The sequence below is a fragment of the Siphateles boraxobius genome, unplaced genomic scaffold (genome assembly GCF_051911475.1).
Source record: "Siphateles boraxobius isolate OS27281-9 unplaced genomic scaffold, OSU_SipBor_1 3, whole genome shotgun sequence".
NCBI classification, from domain to species: domain Eukaryota; kingdom Metazoa; phylum Chordata; class Actinopteri; order Cypriniformes; family Leuciscidae; genus Siphateles; species Siphateles boraxobius.
The window spans coordinates 10,124,189-10,140,871 of NW_027508919.1; the positions used below are offsets into that span (position 1 = coordinate 10,124,189).

At 40.6% G+C, this 16,683-nt stretch overlaps 1 long non-coding RNA gene across 1 annotated transcript; it reads right to left on the reverse strand.

Moving 5' to 3' along the window:
• Positions 1 to 376: 376 nt before the first annotated feature.
• LOC143757100 (uncharacterized) lies at positions 377 to 12,273 on the reverse strand. Its single transcript, XR_013210394.1, has 3 exons — positions 11,777 to 12,273; positions 11,613 to 11,686; positions 377 to 511 (listed from the first exon to the last, which is right to left on the reverse strand). It is a non-coding gene; the product is annotated as an uncharacterized LOC143757100 (long non-coding RNA).
• Positions 12,274 to 16,683: the final 4,410 nt, after the last annotated feature.

The window sequence follows — 16,683 nt, forward strand, 5'->3', positions numbered from 1 at the left end:
ACTGACCATAATGTAATTATGCAATAGTACCATCAATTATCAAAAGAAGAAATAACTGATAAGTCAGAGATCATGATGGACTGATAAAAACCTCTAGAGTCTTAAATGTGTACAATGCTTCCATCTAGTGGCCATATCGCATACTCTATCTATCAACATAAATAAAAAGTTGATTCTATATGAATTTACTACATTATAAAGACCTCAATGCAACAGCTGCATACATTATACATTTTATGAAATATAAAAAATGAAAACAAGGAATGTAAAAAATAAACTTTTTTTGGACAAAAAAAATAAGCAAGAAAAAAAACATTTTATCTTTTTAATTTTATACCTTGCCACACTGGGATTTTGTGATGTTGACTAACCTCTTTCCCCTGCTCCCAGGCCTGCACCCACTCTTGAACTTCTTCCATATTTTGCAGCATTCTCATGAGGCCATCAAGACGTATGACATTTAATGGACTAGGGGCTGTCAGGGAGGTCAAGCTGAGGTCAAGCTGAAGGGCTGAGTAAAGAACAGCAGGATGAAGAGCATGATTTGAACATAGAAACGGTCTTACTAAAAATGTATATTGTGTGAATTTTGAAATATCAGGCTAGTGCATTGCAAAAAATCTACAAGTCTTATTTGAAAGCTGGAAGCAACATCCCTTAATTTTGTGTTTTTAAAAAGGACAGATCTCTGCCAGAAACAGGCTGAGTAGCTCCTGCCCCCTCACTATACTTGACGGAGGAGCGGTGGTGGGTTACGAGGGTATTCCTCAAGTGGAGCGGTCTGTCGCGACACAGGTGCACCTGTGTCCGGCGAGCAATGCCTTTTGGACGGAGGATCCTCGTCTCCCCCCTAAGGCCTGTGAGTTCTCTTCCGTTCCGACGAGCAGAGCTTACAAAGCCTGTGGGTAAGCTGCCTCTTTGCATGCCATGGCGTTGCTACTGGTCTATCAGGCCAGGACACTCATGGACATGCACGAGGGTAGCCCAGACCGTGCGCTTGTAGGTGAGCTCCGCACTGCAGCCGACCTCGCCCTCCGGAGCATTGTGGCATGCGCGATCGGTCTGGCGATGTCCACTTTAGTGGTCCAGGAGCGCCATCGTTGGCTCAGGCTGGTTGATATTACGGATGCGGTTCGGTTCCTGGACTCCCCAATATTCGGCGACGCGTGGAGAACTGTGCCCAACAGTTCTCTGCTGCCCAAGCGCAGATGCAGGCCATCCGGCACATCCTGACCCGGCGGCCCGCTGCTGTCTCCACCCCGCCACCGGTGGCAGTTCCTCTGCCTGCTCGTCGCCGAGGGCAGACATAGCCCTGGATTGTCTCTGTCCGTTGGCTCCATTGCGGTTATATGTGCTCAGAATGCAAAGCCTGGACCTCAGACCAGCTCTTGTCTGTTACGGAGACCAGCAGAAGGGAAGGCTGTTTCCAAGCAGTGGTTGGCCCACTACATCTGGTTGCCTTCAACTTGGTGATTTCCCAAGATCCATGAGCCCACCTGGGTGGTGAGCTCATCCTAAGTGAGAGTATTGCTCCCTCCTAGGGATTGACACAGAGTGTCTTGCTGAACAGATGTTAAATAGAGTTGGGGGCTGGGCGACACCTATCATGTTCGCTAGAGAACTAGCCTATGTGTCGAACAGCTTCTTCCCGTGGGCTCCCTACACATGAAGCCAGTTTCACTGTAAGCCCGGTTCGAAGTGTCGGCTTGCTGCGCCATTCCCCTCCTATGGACTGGATACATGTGCAATTCTTGCTCCAGTGAGTTCCCCTTATTAGCCGAAACAATGTCGAGTTCCTCCATACCCTTCGGCAATGGACATGGTGGAACGTCCGAAGCCAGGCCTATCACTCGTATGCATTGGTGAAACTTGTGTTAGGCTGGGAATGTTGTGATCCCTACGGCGATCCCATATGTGTCTTCCCTCACTGTCCGGTTGAGTCTCCCCATCATAGGCTGGAGTCACCCCAGTAGCATTCCATATGTTGTACTGCCCGGTCATCCGCCCAGTCCATATGTGTATTCTTCACATGTTACCTCACTTTGGGGCAGGATGTGGCTTCCACAGCGTATTCCTTTCCAACGAAAGAGAACGCTTTCCCAGTGGTCTTTTGGAACAGCAGTGACTTCCCTGGCCTAAGCCCTGTCCCTTCTCCGCCTCAAATAATGCGAGATCAGAAGGCTTTTGTCTAGGCACTGGAAGGTGGCAGCACTAGTTGTGTTTTAACCCTTTGGCACGTACAATCACACCGGTGTGATCAGTCTTGGCTGGTCCCTGGAGCGTACGATCACACCGGTGTGATTAGAACGGTCAGTGCCTCACGTGATCAACTGCTAAATTCAAACGTGCTTTCGCGCGTTGACTGGCACTGAGCCAGAGACAGACGCACTAAGTGCTATCATATATCACAAAATATCGAGTGTTTTCAACCACATAATGTTTATTTTAGGTTTCAGACACTTAAATACACATAAGTACTACCAAAACAATGATTTTGAGTTTGTAAAATACACACTGATGTCTATGGAAGCGGCAATAATAATCCTTTCCATTATAATAAGACAACACTTTTATTCATATCAGATACACATTATGTAAGTAGCTTTACATTTTAGCCTATTCTTCTCCCAGTTCACCGGCCACTTACTTTCATGTATTTCGTGAGAAGTGGAGGAATTGACGTGTTGTAAATCCAACAGATCCTATTCTCTGAACTGGGAAACAATCTAACATGGCGCCGCCCATTGCGCATACAGCTCAACTAACGCGATCGTTATAAAGGTGTTTAAACAACAAAACACATCCACTTGCACATATTTGACAATCGGAATATCAGTGTTTCATGCTATAGCTAATACATTTGTGTATATTTTTAATAAAAAAGGAAAAATTACATAAAAGCAGATCATCATTCTTACAGCGCTGTGTTGTGGTTGCGCTGTGTCAAATGACAAGCAATGACGCGTCACGATGGAAACATTAAAGTGACAAGTTCTAAATAACGGTCCCCTTGAAAAACTCACGCTGGGGGGTCAGTTAGAATATTTTAAACTTACGTGTGAAAGGGTTAATTGAGATCCCAATCAGTCGACACGTCGACTACATCGAAACTTCTCGGTTATGTATGTAACCCTCGTTCCCTGAAGTAGGGAACGGAGACGTAGTCCCGTCGCCACTATTGCTGGACCACCGCTGAATCTGGGATCCGCTCGGCTCCTAAGTGAATAACAACTGGTGCGTGCATCCACTTCCGTATTTATACCCGCGCCACGGGGCGGAGCGTGAGATGCAGATCTCATAAGCCAATGTGCATTTGGCTCTTTTTAACAGTACTCGAAGATGACAGGCTCCCTAAGCGTGATCCCAATCAGTCGAATACGTCTCCATTCCCTCCTTCAGTGAACGAGGGTTACATATGTAACGAGACGTTTTTAGCACTTTCATTGTTGTGTAAATGTACCCTGAGTACTTATATACTGTCCAGTGGCCCATTCCATGAAGCTATCTGAACAAACTCTGAGTTTCAGAGTAGGTTTAGAGTTGTCAAATCCAGACAAATCCAACCTGGTTTAGATTGGGTTCAGCGGTCTCACAAAGGTTGATACAAACGTTCTCTGTCAATTAAGGTTTGATCCAGAGTTAGCGATTAACTCTGAAACGTAGCAGGTTAGGCGTGTAGTGTAAGTTACCATGGCGATGAACACTGCTCAAAACCAATCCACCTACTTGAGCCTGAAAAACCAGAGTTTCCTCAAACTAATCTCGGACTTACCTGAGTAGCAACTGAAACCAGTTTTGCGCATGCAATAGGATTTTTTTACTGTTTGTATTTCTCTACTTGTCTGTGTTTGCTTGTTGCAGACCGTCTGCATATTGGTGTAATTTTTAGTGACGCTTTCTGCAGATTGCGTTGTCTTGCCAGTAGGTGGAGACAAGTGTCTTTGTGTATTATGAGTAAATCATTAAATCATTAATTCAACTGACTATTCGATATAATAATAATAATAATAATAATAATAATAATAATAATAATAATAATAAAAATAATGATGATAATAACAATAATAATAATATTATAAAAGACCTTAGTTTATTTCCATGAATCTCTTCTATTCCCATCAATCAGTGTTTTCTCTGTGATTGTGTAAATGATACAGCACTCCAAGTGGAGTGGTTTCTCTTCAGTTTTGGGCCATTTTTTGTAAAAGAGCAGACTTAAGTTGTTTGTTTGGGAAAGAATGATTAAAGGTGGTGACATTCAGCATCAAGAGGGCAGCACAAATACTATGAGTCTAATCTATCACTGGAATGCATAATGCATCCACCGGGTTGCATGCTGCCACCACACAAATGTGAGTGGACATTTTCAGATGGCCCTTATTGTGCAAAAATGATTACTTTCCCTCCACTGAAAAATGCCGCTCTGATTAAATGCATCAGTGCATCAGAGGAGACTGTGATTTGTGTGTGTGTGTGTGTGTGTGTGTGTGTGTGTGTGTGTGTGTGTGTGTGTGTGTGTGTGTGTGTGTGTGTGTGTGTGTGTGTGTGTGTGTGTGTGTGTGTGTGTGTGTGTGTGAAAAAGAGCTCACATTGGCTAATCTTTGAGAAAATTCAAGTTTTGAAATAAGTCCAGGAGTGTCACATTTTCTAAATTAAAGTGAGAAAAAAAATTCACACATACCCTCCCTCGTCTCTTCATCCAGCTTGCCTTTCTGGGTGTGTTTGGGGACCTCATCTTTTTTCCCTTCTTTTTTTTATATAAAAGACTAATTACATATTAACACTTTTAATTAGAAAATGGAATTTATTCTGAATTTATTCTTTATTTTAATAACCAACATAGTATATTTAATTGTTTGATATTTTGCTAGATGAACTACCATTGGGATGTTTGATTCAAGTTAATTGGTCAAGTAAGTACCCTTGAGTACATTGAAAACATTTGCAAACAAACACAGGCATAAAATAAGTAATACGTCCTCAGAGGACTTCAAAATTGATATTTTGGCTGCAGGTTTAAATATTGTTTGTTTGCAGGCTGATTGTTTTGTTTTGTATCAACTATTTTTTTCTTAGCAGAAAATGTCAATAAATTATCCTGTTTCAGGTATTATTGGTGCCTGCCTGTTCTTTTTTTTAATAACTACATATTTAATTAAATTACATTTTATTTTAATACCGGTCTACTTAAATTTCCAAGATTAGATTTTACGGATAACCACCATGATAAAACTGGTGATATAGAAAGCCACATGGTGAATCAAAGTTCATCAGAAGTGGCTAGTCCATAAAATATGGCCAATATTTATATAGATGATGCAAAAACAAGGTAACAGACATGACTCTAAAATAATGCAATAAACATGAAAAAAATAAACAGAAAAAGTAACACAAAACACCCTAATGTAAATTATTGATAACAGAAATAAGAAGAAACACATTTTTTTGGGTCAGGCTTGAACTTAATTTGTTTTCTTTCAAAAACCATAAATTAAGTATTTTACAGTAAAAGGACAATGCAATGTTAAACCATTTTCATTTTTTCACTGTATACAGTAAAGTATTTTTTTTAACTGTTTTAAGGTGCAGCTATAAAATATATAATTTTGAAAATAATTTAAACTTATATTAAACAATATTTAATGTCTGCGAATTCAGTCGCTGTGTAACAAGATGGATAATGTACAGTCAGTTAGTCATAATCGCAAAATATTTTATAATAATAAGTTATAACTGACTGTACATTATCTCTCACACATTACATCTGCTAGAAGTATTTGCCATTATTAAAAGTATTTGCCCACGACGTCTTGCTCTTCATCTATGTAACCAGTGGTTGAATGAAACAGCACAGGATACAAAAATTTCTCTTGGGGCTTTATTCTGGCTCTATGAAGGACAGCGATCAAAAGGAGCAAATATTTCGATGTTTTTTTTTTTTTTAATTAAATGACCAAGTCTTTCTGATTTCTTTGGTGTACTTATTTGATATGAAAGACAATTTGTAAAACAAATTGAAGTCAAATGAAATTAAATACATTGGAATAATGAAATACTCCAATTGAGTATAGTACAAATACGGCAATGAAATACGGTAGAGGCTAATAGTCAAATGAAAGTAGCGCTGGCGCGTACACATTACACGAGGCAATGTTGTAAAGCGAGAGTCATAACACCATCTCTTAAAGGAACCAAAACCAATTTATGTCTAGTGTCATATTTTGTAAAACTCATCCCATTTGGCTACATTCTCCACTGCTAAATGTCACTGTCCTCAATGACTAATACATATTCTTCACTTCTGTGACAGCTTCTCTAAAGAACACATTGCCAAAACTTGTTAACACCTGAGAAAAGACTTCGGGGCTAAGTGACACTGGATTACATACTGATCTCGGCTCATTAAAGGGGTTTGAGTGTAGACCAGCATTGGCCCTTTTTTGTTCTCCTAGGCGTTGGTACAGGCCTTCTCAATACTGTTTTTTTCACTTCTAGAGCACAGCTTGTGTCAGGGGCAATCTGCTCAAGCACAGAATCATTTTGTTCAGTGCTAGCTGAAACCAAGCTGGATTGATCTACCAGTTCTTCATCTTCTTCCACGGGACTTCAAATCTGTGTTGTCTCCTGCAAACTGGGGCAAGTGATATCCTCTAAAACAACAAAATCAGGATCAGAATGCACTTCAACCAGGTCAAATTTAGAAACTCTTTTTGGCTGTGGTGTTGTAGGAGGATGGTTCTTCATCACTCAGGAGCATAAGTGACGCAGGGCCATAAGTCAGCTTTATGCAGACTCTTTATAGGGCCACCCTCAAGAGGCTCAACGGTGTGTGTGGTACCTTGCACATCTATGACCTTGCATACGGTACGACCCCATGAATCCTGTATCTTATTCCTACCCAAAGGTCGGTGACGCAGATACACCTGCTGACCGAAATTGATTAAAGGACAATACACCTTGTCATTCAGAGGAGCTAACCTCTCAGTGGCCTTGTGTTCAGCATATTCTCTTGCCTCTTTGTGTGCTTCCTTCAATCTCTCCTGAAGCACCACTAACCAGTCTTGTTTTCTGTCCACAGGTGGTTCATGACCTAGCAGGGTATCGACGGGAAGATGTGGATGGACTCCAAAAAGTAAGTAGTATGGTGAGTATCCAGTGGTCGCATGTGGCGTGACATTGTATGCATAAACCGGCCGGCGCCTTTTCTTTTTTCAGGGGGAAGTGTGCGTAGCAAATCATGGAGCGTTCGATTAAAACGCTTGCACTGAGAATTACCCTGTGGTCGGTAGGGTGTAGTGCAGGTTTTCTTCACACCGTATATTTTAAACAGCTCAGCAATCACTTTGCTCTCAAAATTTCTTCCCTGATCAGAATGCAATCTTTCAGATTTACCATACTTCATGAACCATTTCCTCAAGAGTTTAGCGGTGATTTCAGCTCTCTGATCTCTAGTTTGGAATGCTTGTGTGAATTTTGTGAAGACGTCGGTCACGATTAACACACTTTCCCGTCCATCAGAGGAGGGTTCAAGCACAGTAAAATCAACTGCCACTACTTCAAGAGGTCTAAACGCTAGAAAGGGCTTCATCGGAGCATGTATCCTGGGCTGTAGCATCTTTGTTAAGATGCATCTCTGACACTTTTTGATCCATTGCTCCACATCGTTGTACATTCCCACCCAGAAGCATTGCGGTCTCAACAGACTAATGGTGCGCTCAATGCCCTGATGTCCCATGTTTTCATGCACACTTTCGATTGACAGGTACTCTTAAACACTCAGTCAAGAGCAACTGTTTACATTCACCTTGATGTTGATCTTTCACAATGCGATAAAACAAACCATCTTGCTCAGGTATACTTTTCCACTGCTTTATCAGAGATAAGGTGGACTTCGAAAGGCAAGATCTTTCAGAGCGGGAGGGCTTTCTCCTGCATTCACAGAAGGTTCTGAAAGAACTGATGGTAGGATCATTCTTCTGGAAATCTACCAGCTCTTCTACTTTATAGACCGGCATGGTATGCGTACTTCCCTGGTTGTCATTGCCTGTATCTTCTCCACAATCCAAGGCACACATTTGTCTGACCCTGCAACAGCTCTCTCCAGCAATCACCATGTCAGGCTGCAGGACTGTCCCTTTGTTGACTACATTACAAATAGCAACACAGATCCCCTGCTGAAGGGTGTCTAGACAGAGCATCAGCAGCTGTATTGTGTCGGCCAGGACAATATTTCACCTCAAAGTCAAAAACAGCTAGTTGGGCGACCCACCTTTGCACAATTGCACCGAGCTTGCCTGTTTTAAGATGGCACAGAGGGTTGTTATCTGTGATGACTACAAATTTGGAGCCTAGCAGATAACCACAAAACTTTTCTGAGATGGCCCATTTAAGGGCTAGCAGCCCCAGTTTCATGCTGCTGTAGTTTCGATCATTACTTTCCGGCTTCCAAAGTCTCCTACTAGCAAATGCAATGACTCTCTTACACTGTGTAGTGTTACTCCCAGGCCTTCATTACTCACATCAGTCTCTAAGACGAACGGGAGAGTAAAATCTGCATACCCCAACACAGGAGCAGAGGTGAGTTTCTCTTTCAGGAGCTAAAATGCTGCCTGGCATTTAGACGACCACAAAGCACTAAAATAATTTCTCGCACTGCCACACTGGGAAATACACAGATTCACTAAATCATGAAGGGGCCCAGCAATCCTAGAAAATCCCTGAACTTTCTGTAGTAGCTACTAAACCCTAAGAATGAGCGTAGTTCCTTCACTGTGTTAGGGACTTTCCATTGCTTTACCGACTCAATTTTCCCTGGATCAGTAGCAACACCTTTTGCTGAGATTTGATGACATAAAAAGGTTACTTCTTGCTGCAGGAAATGGCACTTTTCAGGCTTAACTTTAAGACCGGTTTCCTTCAACCTCTTAAAGACTATTTCCAATCTCTGCAAGTGCTCTGTAAAAGTGGCAGAGTACACTGCCCTACAAAGCAAAAAGGCAGTAACTACGCAGAGTGCAGAACTGAGAAAAATGACTTTAAAGTTATCCTGTCATAGATTATTGGACATGTGGCTGTTTTGTTACTTTATATTAGCTTATTCTTTGTACATATCAATCAGTAACAACAGGATAACAGGATGACAGGATAACTTTAAAGTAATTTTTCTCAGTTCCACACTCTGCGTAGTTACTGCCTTTTTGCTTTGTAGGGCAGTACACTAGTATATCCAAATCACTAATATATCATCCAAATACACTATCCAAATACACTAGCGCATCAAAACTCTCATCAATCCTAGGTAAAGGAAAAGCATCCTGGTCTTAGCATTGAGCTGCCTGTAATCGACACATAGCCTGAGGCTGCAATCCGTCTTCCTCACTAGCACAATAGGGTATGCATAAGCACTGGTGCTTTCTTGAATCACTCCCTTCTTGAGAAGCTTACTGATGTGTTCTCTGACTTCTCTGTACTGTGTTGGAGGGATATGCCTATAAGGTTGTGTTCACTGGGACATTGTCAGCCACATGGATTTCATGTTTCACCTTATCAGTAAAACCAAGGTCTTCATCCTTGAGCGCGAACACATCAGAATACTGCATTAACAAATCACTCAGCGCTGCCTGCTGGTCAGTGGTGCCACCAATATGAAGCTTACTGAGGAACTCTTTCGTGCTGTTCTCCAATACCTGACTGCTTTTGGCATTAACCGTGATCTCCTCCATATCAGCTGAAACACGCTGGAATTTCACCTCATAAATCTCATTTAACTTCTTACTCTCAACATGCGTTAAAGTCCCGAGCCTGGTTCGGCTTGTAACCACATGTCTTCTTAGGAAAGATTTACCACTTGCACAGGAAACAACCATGTCTCTGACGACACCAGAGAAGGAGCAACAATGAGTCCACCCGGTAATGGTGTGTTCATGGGCTCCAACAGGTAATCAGATGAATCATCATGAAGCACATCTTTCGCACCTTTGGCCATCACCGTGGCAACTGACGAAGCAGGTATGTGGACCACGTCTTTTCCAGCTACCCGTACTGCTATTCTCTTCTCTTGGCTATGGGCACTCTCCAACTGTTTAAATGCTTCTCTCCAATTTTATTGCAATTTCCCACCAAGCGTGGTATCAAACTCCACATAGACCAGTTGCCTGCATCTGCTGATTGTTCATGCCAATTAGCGCTGGTACTAGGGAGGAGTTCTGTGTTTGTGTGTGTGTCTGATGACAAGGAAGCCACATTCTGGAAGGACAATAACCATGGATTTGACTTCCAACTCCAGGTAACCAAGATAAGGTATGTCCAAACCATTAGCTGTGGCCAGCTTCAACCAGCCTGCTGTTGAATGTATATCTTCATCTTTAATTTGTTTCCGTTTGTCATGCATACTACTTCCTGCACCCTGTGCATCATCATGCTGTGTAATTGAAGCATCAACATCTGACTGTGACATTTTTTAAATTTACAAATTATCTCAGCTCCACACAACAAAAATGGCTGACAGAGCAAAACCAGTCTCTTAATCAGTTCGTCACTATTTTGGAAGGAAAAGGATATGTTTTCAATTCTTTGGATTATACTTCCGTATCTCTTTTAGACAGTCTCTTGATAGGTGTCTCCGCACACAGCACTCTGTGGATTCCGGTGGGAATAATGCACTCTTCCTCTCTCTCCCAGCAGTATCGCCACCACCAGGTCACCTCCAACCTAATTCTGTTCACTAGACTACTGCCTGGACCCCGGAAGACAGCCTCCACTCCGTGTTCCACAGAAACATATCCTCACCTCTACCGTATTTCAAACCGAATAAAACAAATTACCTATAAGCTCCCGACAGCCAGATACCCCACTCCTGGTATCAAATTATGTAACCAGTGGTTGAATGAAACAGCACAGGATACAAAAATTACTCTTGAGCCCCTTTCACACAGCGTGTTGATCCCGGGAAATTGCCGGGAAATTGCCAGAACACCTTCTGTGTGAATGCAAACACGACCCGGGATTGATGCCGGGATCGATGCTGGGTTGGGGACCTAGTAACATTGCCGGGATCAGTCCCGGAACGTGCGCTGTGTGAAACAAAAGCCGTAACCAATGCCATGTCGTAATGAGGATGGAATAATGAAATACTCCAATTGAGTATAGTACAAATACGGCAATGAAATAAGGTAGAGGCTAATAGTCAAATGAATGAAACCTTTATTGAATGAATGAATGAAACCTTTATTGCCCCGAGGGGAATTTGTTTTACACTCATGGGAACCACAATAAACATAACCACAACAAACATAGAATAAAAAACAAAACAAAGAAAAAACAACAACAATAACACAACAAATAGTGACATAAAATTATCAATGAATCAATTATAAATGAAAGAAAAACAGTACATTAGTCCACCATCAAACTTCACAGTTATCTGCATACACTTTGAAATAAAGAGAAATTAGTACACTGTTCAAACAGCATTCAATAAGTTTTAATAGTTCAGATATTAAATGTTTTAAGAACCCACTGTCTTTAACATGCACATTCAATTTAAACATTCTGAAACACTGGGCTTTGAATAAGGCGAACAAAATTGAATTAACATTTATTACAACACATACCCAGTCTTTGCACGTGTCCCACGCGTGATCAAACTAGCTCACACATAAACTCACAGGCGTCCTTAAAAGACGATCTATAAAACATTTCCCATTAAACACACATATATAATATGCAAACATAACATTAAAACATTTTCTTCACTGGTATGAGAATGTATATTTACCTCACCAAACATTTAATAGGTGTATATGACCAAAACCAGGAGCTCTCGCATGCAATCACTCTCTTCGCTGAAACAAGCGCATACACATTACACGAGGCAATGCCGTAAAGCGAGCATCGCAATACCATCTCTTAAAGGAACCATAACCAATTAATGTCTAGTGTCATATTTTGTAAAACTCATCCCATTTGGCTACATCTAGATGGGCCAAAAGAGCTGAGTCAGCACTAATTCTTTCAAGCGACTTCCTGTCGTGTCTCGAGTCATTCTCATCTGTCTCACCGTGGCAGCTGTCCCACAGAGGAGTGGCACTCTCTAGAAAAATTAGCCACACCCCAATAATCTTTAATATTGTTTCATGAAGCATAATTAAAAAGACTTTATCATTGGATGGAGGACAGCTTCAGTAATGAACTGTCTCCATTCATGCAGAGAGCCATTAATACACATGCAAATACACACACATGCACTGATACACACACACACACACACACACACACACACACACACACACACACACACACACACACACACACACACACACACATTCTTCACAACCACATATATGACCGACTATCAGTCTGTCTATTGGGTCACGGTGATGAAATTAAGGGAGAAAATACCCTCATCTTGTAAACTACTCTCTCTCTCTCTGTGTCTCTTAAAGTCATTTATTCCCTCTACTTTTATTATCTCTACTTTTACAGGGTGATTATGTTTCAATGACAGACGAGGGGAAAGAGAGAGCAAGTGAAAACAGGAGAGTGAGTTGGAGAGAGTAAAGCTAATAAGTTAATGCAACGTTACTGAGAAGAGAGGGATGATACATCACTTCGGCCAACTTAATGGAATACTGAATCTGCCTCCATTACTCACAAACCAATACAGGCGATTACATTTTATGGCAAAGAAATCTCTCTCTCTCTCTCTCTTGCCTTTCACACTGCTCTAAAGAATGTCCCGCCTACTTTATTCATTTGGCCAATATGCAGATTATATTGTATGAAAGAAATATGAAACCTTTTATTAATTTAAGGTGAGTGCGTGTCAAAGTGTGCATGCCTTAGGGGGCTTTCAAAAAGAAAAGGTGCAAAGACAATTTATTTTTATTTTGTAAATCAGAATAAATGCCTGTCTTACAGCATTTATACTTATTGCAGGTTTTGGACAATATAATAATAAATAATTTGCTTGTTAGATATACGTGCAACATTTCAGCCATATAATAAATTATAAATGTTATCTTAGATTTTGTTCATTACCTGTATATTGATGTATGCTTATGCTGAAATATAATTCAATAATAGTTTGTATAAAAAAAAAAAACGTGTCATCATGTGTGGTGAGTTGGCTCACGTGATTTATGTTTCGTGCTTTAGAACTTCCATAGTGAGCATTGATGCTCCCTGGTTTTCACTGTGAATTGAGTGACTTTTTAGGGAGCGAATGTTTCAGTGTGCTGGAAGGATTTTGCAATTGAGACAGCCCATAAAATGTCCGACTCCCTGATTAGTGCCCCGACTACTGAACCAGGGAGCTGATTGAGACACACTCAAGGTCAAGGTGATTCAAACTGTTCAAAGTGAACAAAGTGCTTCAAGTTCAAACTGAACATTAGAATTGGGTAGAAATGTGATTTAAGTGACTTTGAACTTGGCATGATTGTTGTTGCCAGACAGTCTGGTCTAAGTATTTCAGAAACTTTTGATTTACTGTGATTTTTCATGCTTTGCCATCTAGGGTTTACAGAGAAAGGGAAAAAAAGACATTTTCCAGTGGTCAGCACTTCTGTGGGCGAAAAATGCTTTGTTGATGATGCCAGAGGTCAGAGGAGAAAGGCCAGACTGGTTTGAGCTGATAGAAAGGAAACAGTAGCTCGAATAACCACTTGTTACAACCTAGCATCTCTGAACGCACAACATAGGGCTGGATGATTAATCGAAAAATAATCGTAACCGAAATTCAGAGCCTAGAACCTACGTAATTTTACCATGTCGGTTATTTCGTTTTTTTAATCCTATTAATATTTCCGCCCACTCTGTGTTAATGTACTTTCCCCTTAAAACATATTACCGCGTGTGTAGTCACGTAACTCCGCCCCGTCCAGTCTGCGACATTGAAGCAACATGAGCCCCTTTCACACAGCGCGTTGATCCCGGGAAATTACCAGAACAAACACCTTATGTGAACGCAAACACGACCCGGGATTGATGCCAGGTTGGGGTCATAGTAACATTGCCGTGTTCAGTCCCGGAACGAGCGCTGTGTGAACAAAAGCCATAATCAATGCCGTGTCGTAGGCTAATGATGGCGATAAGCCGGGATCGTTCACCAGCGTGAAACGGTTCGTAATGCGCTAGTTTATGATCGAATCAGAGAAGAAAAAAAATGCACAAGCGTGGTTTCTCGAGAGAAATCTCAGCTCATATGCAATCTATAGATGCCGCTGGGACATGTCACGTGTCTTTGCGGGTTGTGTGAGTCTGTGTGAACGCACTCTGTTGATTCCGGAAAATCACTGGCAGTGTGAATGAACTAAAGTCAAACGAACCCGGTTCAAATCCCCGGCCACTTTTTCTGTGTATTTTCCGGAATCTCTGTGTGAAAGGGAACTCAAACACTGAGTCAACTCAGCAACAGGAGCCGCTTGTACCAAAGAAACACGCGAAAAAAGAGAGAGACTGACAAACGCCCAGCAACAAGTGCCTCCACTCCTCAAAGCAGGTTTCGATAACACACGCATTTACAAATACTACACAATATGAAAATGATTAGTTTTTTTTAGTTTTATACAAGTTATATTTTACTTTTAAGATGGCAATATTTACAATAATTTATTTTGTTTACAAAAATAACTATTTTCTACATTTTTAGGAAACTTTCTTTTTACATGAAAACTTAATTACTTTTTTATAAGACGTTTTTATTTCAAGCATTGTATGCTTTGTTTGATTCAATTGTTCGAAATATTTAATAAGTAAGCCTTATTTTAGAATCACAAAGATAGGATTATGCATTCTTTCATTAAAAAAAATAACCGTGAATATTTACAGTATAAGCCTTGCCAGTGACACATGAGAAATAATTTATTTTAAATAATCGTTCAATAATCGTAATCGAGGTAACTTGTTAGATTAATCGCGATTATGATTTTAGCCAAAATCGTCCAGCCCTAGCACAACACGTCGAACCTTGACGCAGATGCCTACAATTCACATGAGTTCACAAAAATTGGCCAATAAAAGACTGGAAAAAAGTTGCCTCGTCAGCTGGTCTGATGAGTCTCGATTTCTGCTGCGAAATTCAGATGGTAGAGTCAGAATTTGGCATAGACACCATGAAAGCATGAGATATATATATACACAGTGCTTAACAAATGTATTAGTCCACCAACAAATTTTGTTTTGTTTGGTTTGTGCCACAGCTCTAAACTAACAGTATTGGTGATAACCAAATCATTTGTTATGTTTCTGTAATGGTTAATCCACCAGTACGTGTAAACTCTTTAGTCACAGTTGGCCAATTAAAAGTCCGGACTTGAATTTTATTGAACAAATGTGGGATTTAGAGAGATCACACAAAAGATAAAATCAAGTCTTTAGGGATAACTAGAAACTATTTGTAAGTCAATAACAACAGAGACTGTGGTAAAGTACTGTACATAAAAACAATGCCAAGAAAGAATGAAAGCTGTTATCAAGACCAAAGGACGCCATGCAAAATATTATGTTTTCTGACTATTATGTGTGAATAAAGACTAGACGAGACGTCACCTTTTTGGTGTCCACGAAGATGGCACTCTAAAAGCCCGTTCACAAGAACAATAACTATAAAGATAACTGTAATGGTAACTACATTAGCGTCCACACCAATGAACAATTACTCTGTTCATTCTAAGCATGTACTGCAGTTTTGTGGCCTGCCACTTTAAATTTTTGAGCCTGTTACAGCAGGATGGCTTTTAATTGGCTGTCAATGTTTTTTTTTGTTCATCAGCTGGATAAAATCATTCAGAAAGTGATTCCAACATTATTATTTCTCTGTGCTGTTACCGCTATAGCTATGGTGTGAGCTCTGCTATTCTTTAACATTGAGAATGATTTTTATAACTATGTCTTTATGGTTATCTTTATAGTTATTGTCCTTGTTGTGAACGGGCCTTAATACTAAAAACATTGTAATTATGGTAACAATAGCAATATCATTTATCTTTTTTGCAAAATGTCATTCAGAGAAACAAACCATTTTCATTCAGTGTAACCAATGTATTTATGTAAAAATGAAACAATATACTTATTCTGACCTGTAATTATTAAAATGCATAAAATAATGATCATACGGTGGCCGAGAGAGCTCAACGCGGTGCAACTGAAGAAAACACATGCAAATAGAAAAACACCGGCAAATAAGGAAAATGTCTTCATCAGTTTCACAACACGTGTTCTTCAAATACTCACAACACAACCAAATACAGAAATGGGTTGCAAACGCTCACAACACCATACAGAAACGCACTGCAAATAGCACAGACCACAACGAAAATGTTTCCAGAGAACCCATTTCCCGAAACCCAACTTTCGAACCCTGCTGGGACGTGGTTATTGCTCGTGAGCACCCCTATGCCCTACTTCCTTCAAAGAGCAGAGTCCTTGAAGTGGGGACTTTGGAAAGAGCACGGCACTTGTGTGCCATTATGAAGCCGTTTGGAACACACTTGATGAAGGGAGCAATGAAAGACAATGTAATTTCCTCATTATTTTCACCTGGGATGTTCCCATGACAACACAGCAGGGTGTCCATTAGCTGAATAGCTATTATTACCAGAAATATCTTATTATTGGTGTTAACATATCTGTTGCAAATAAATATACATTTTATACAAAAAAGTTTTTAAAGTATGCGTTATA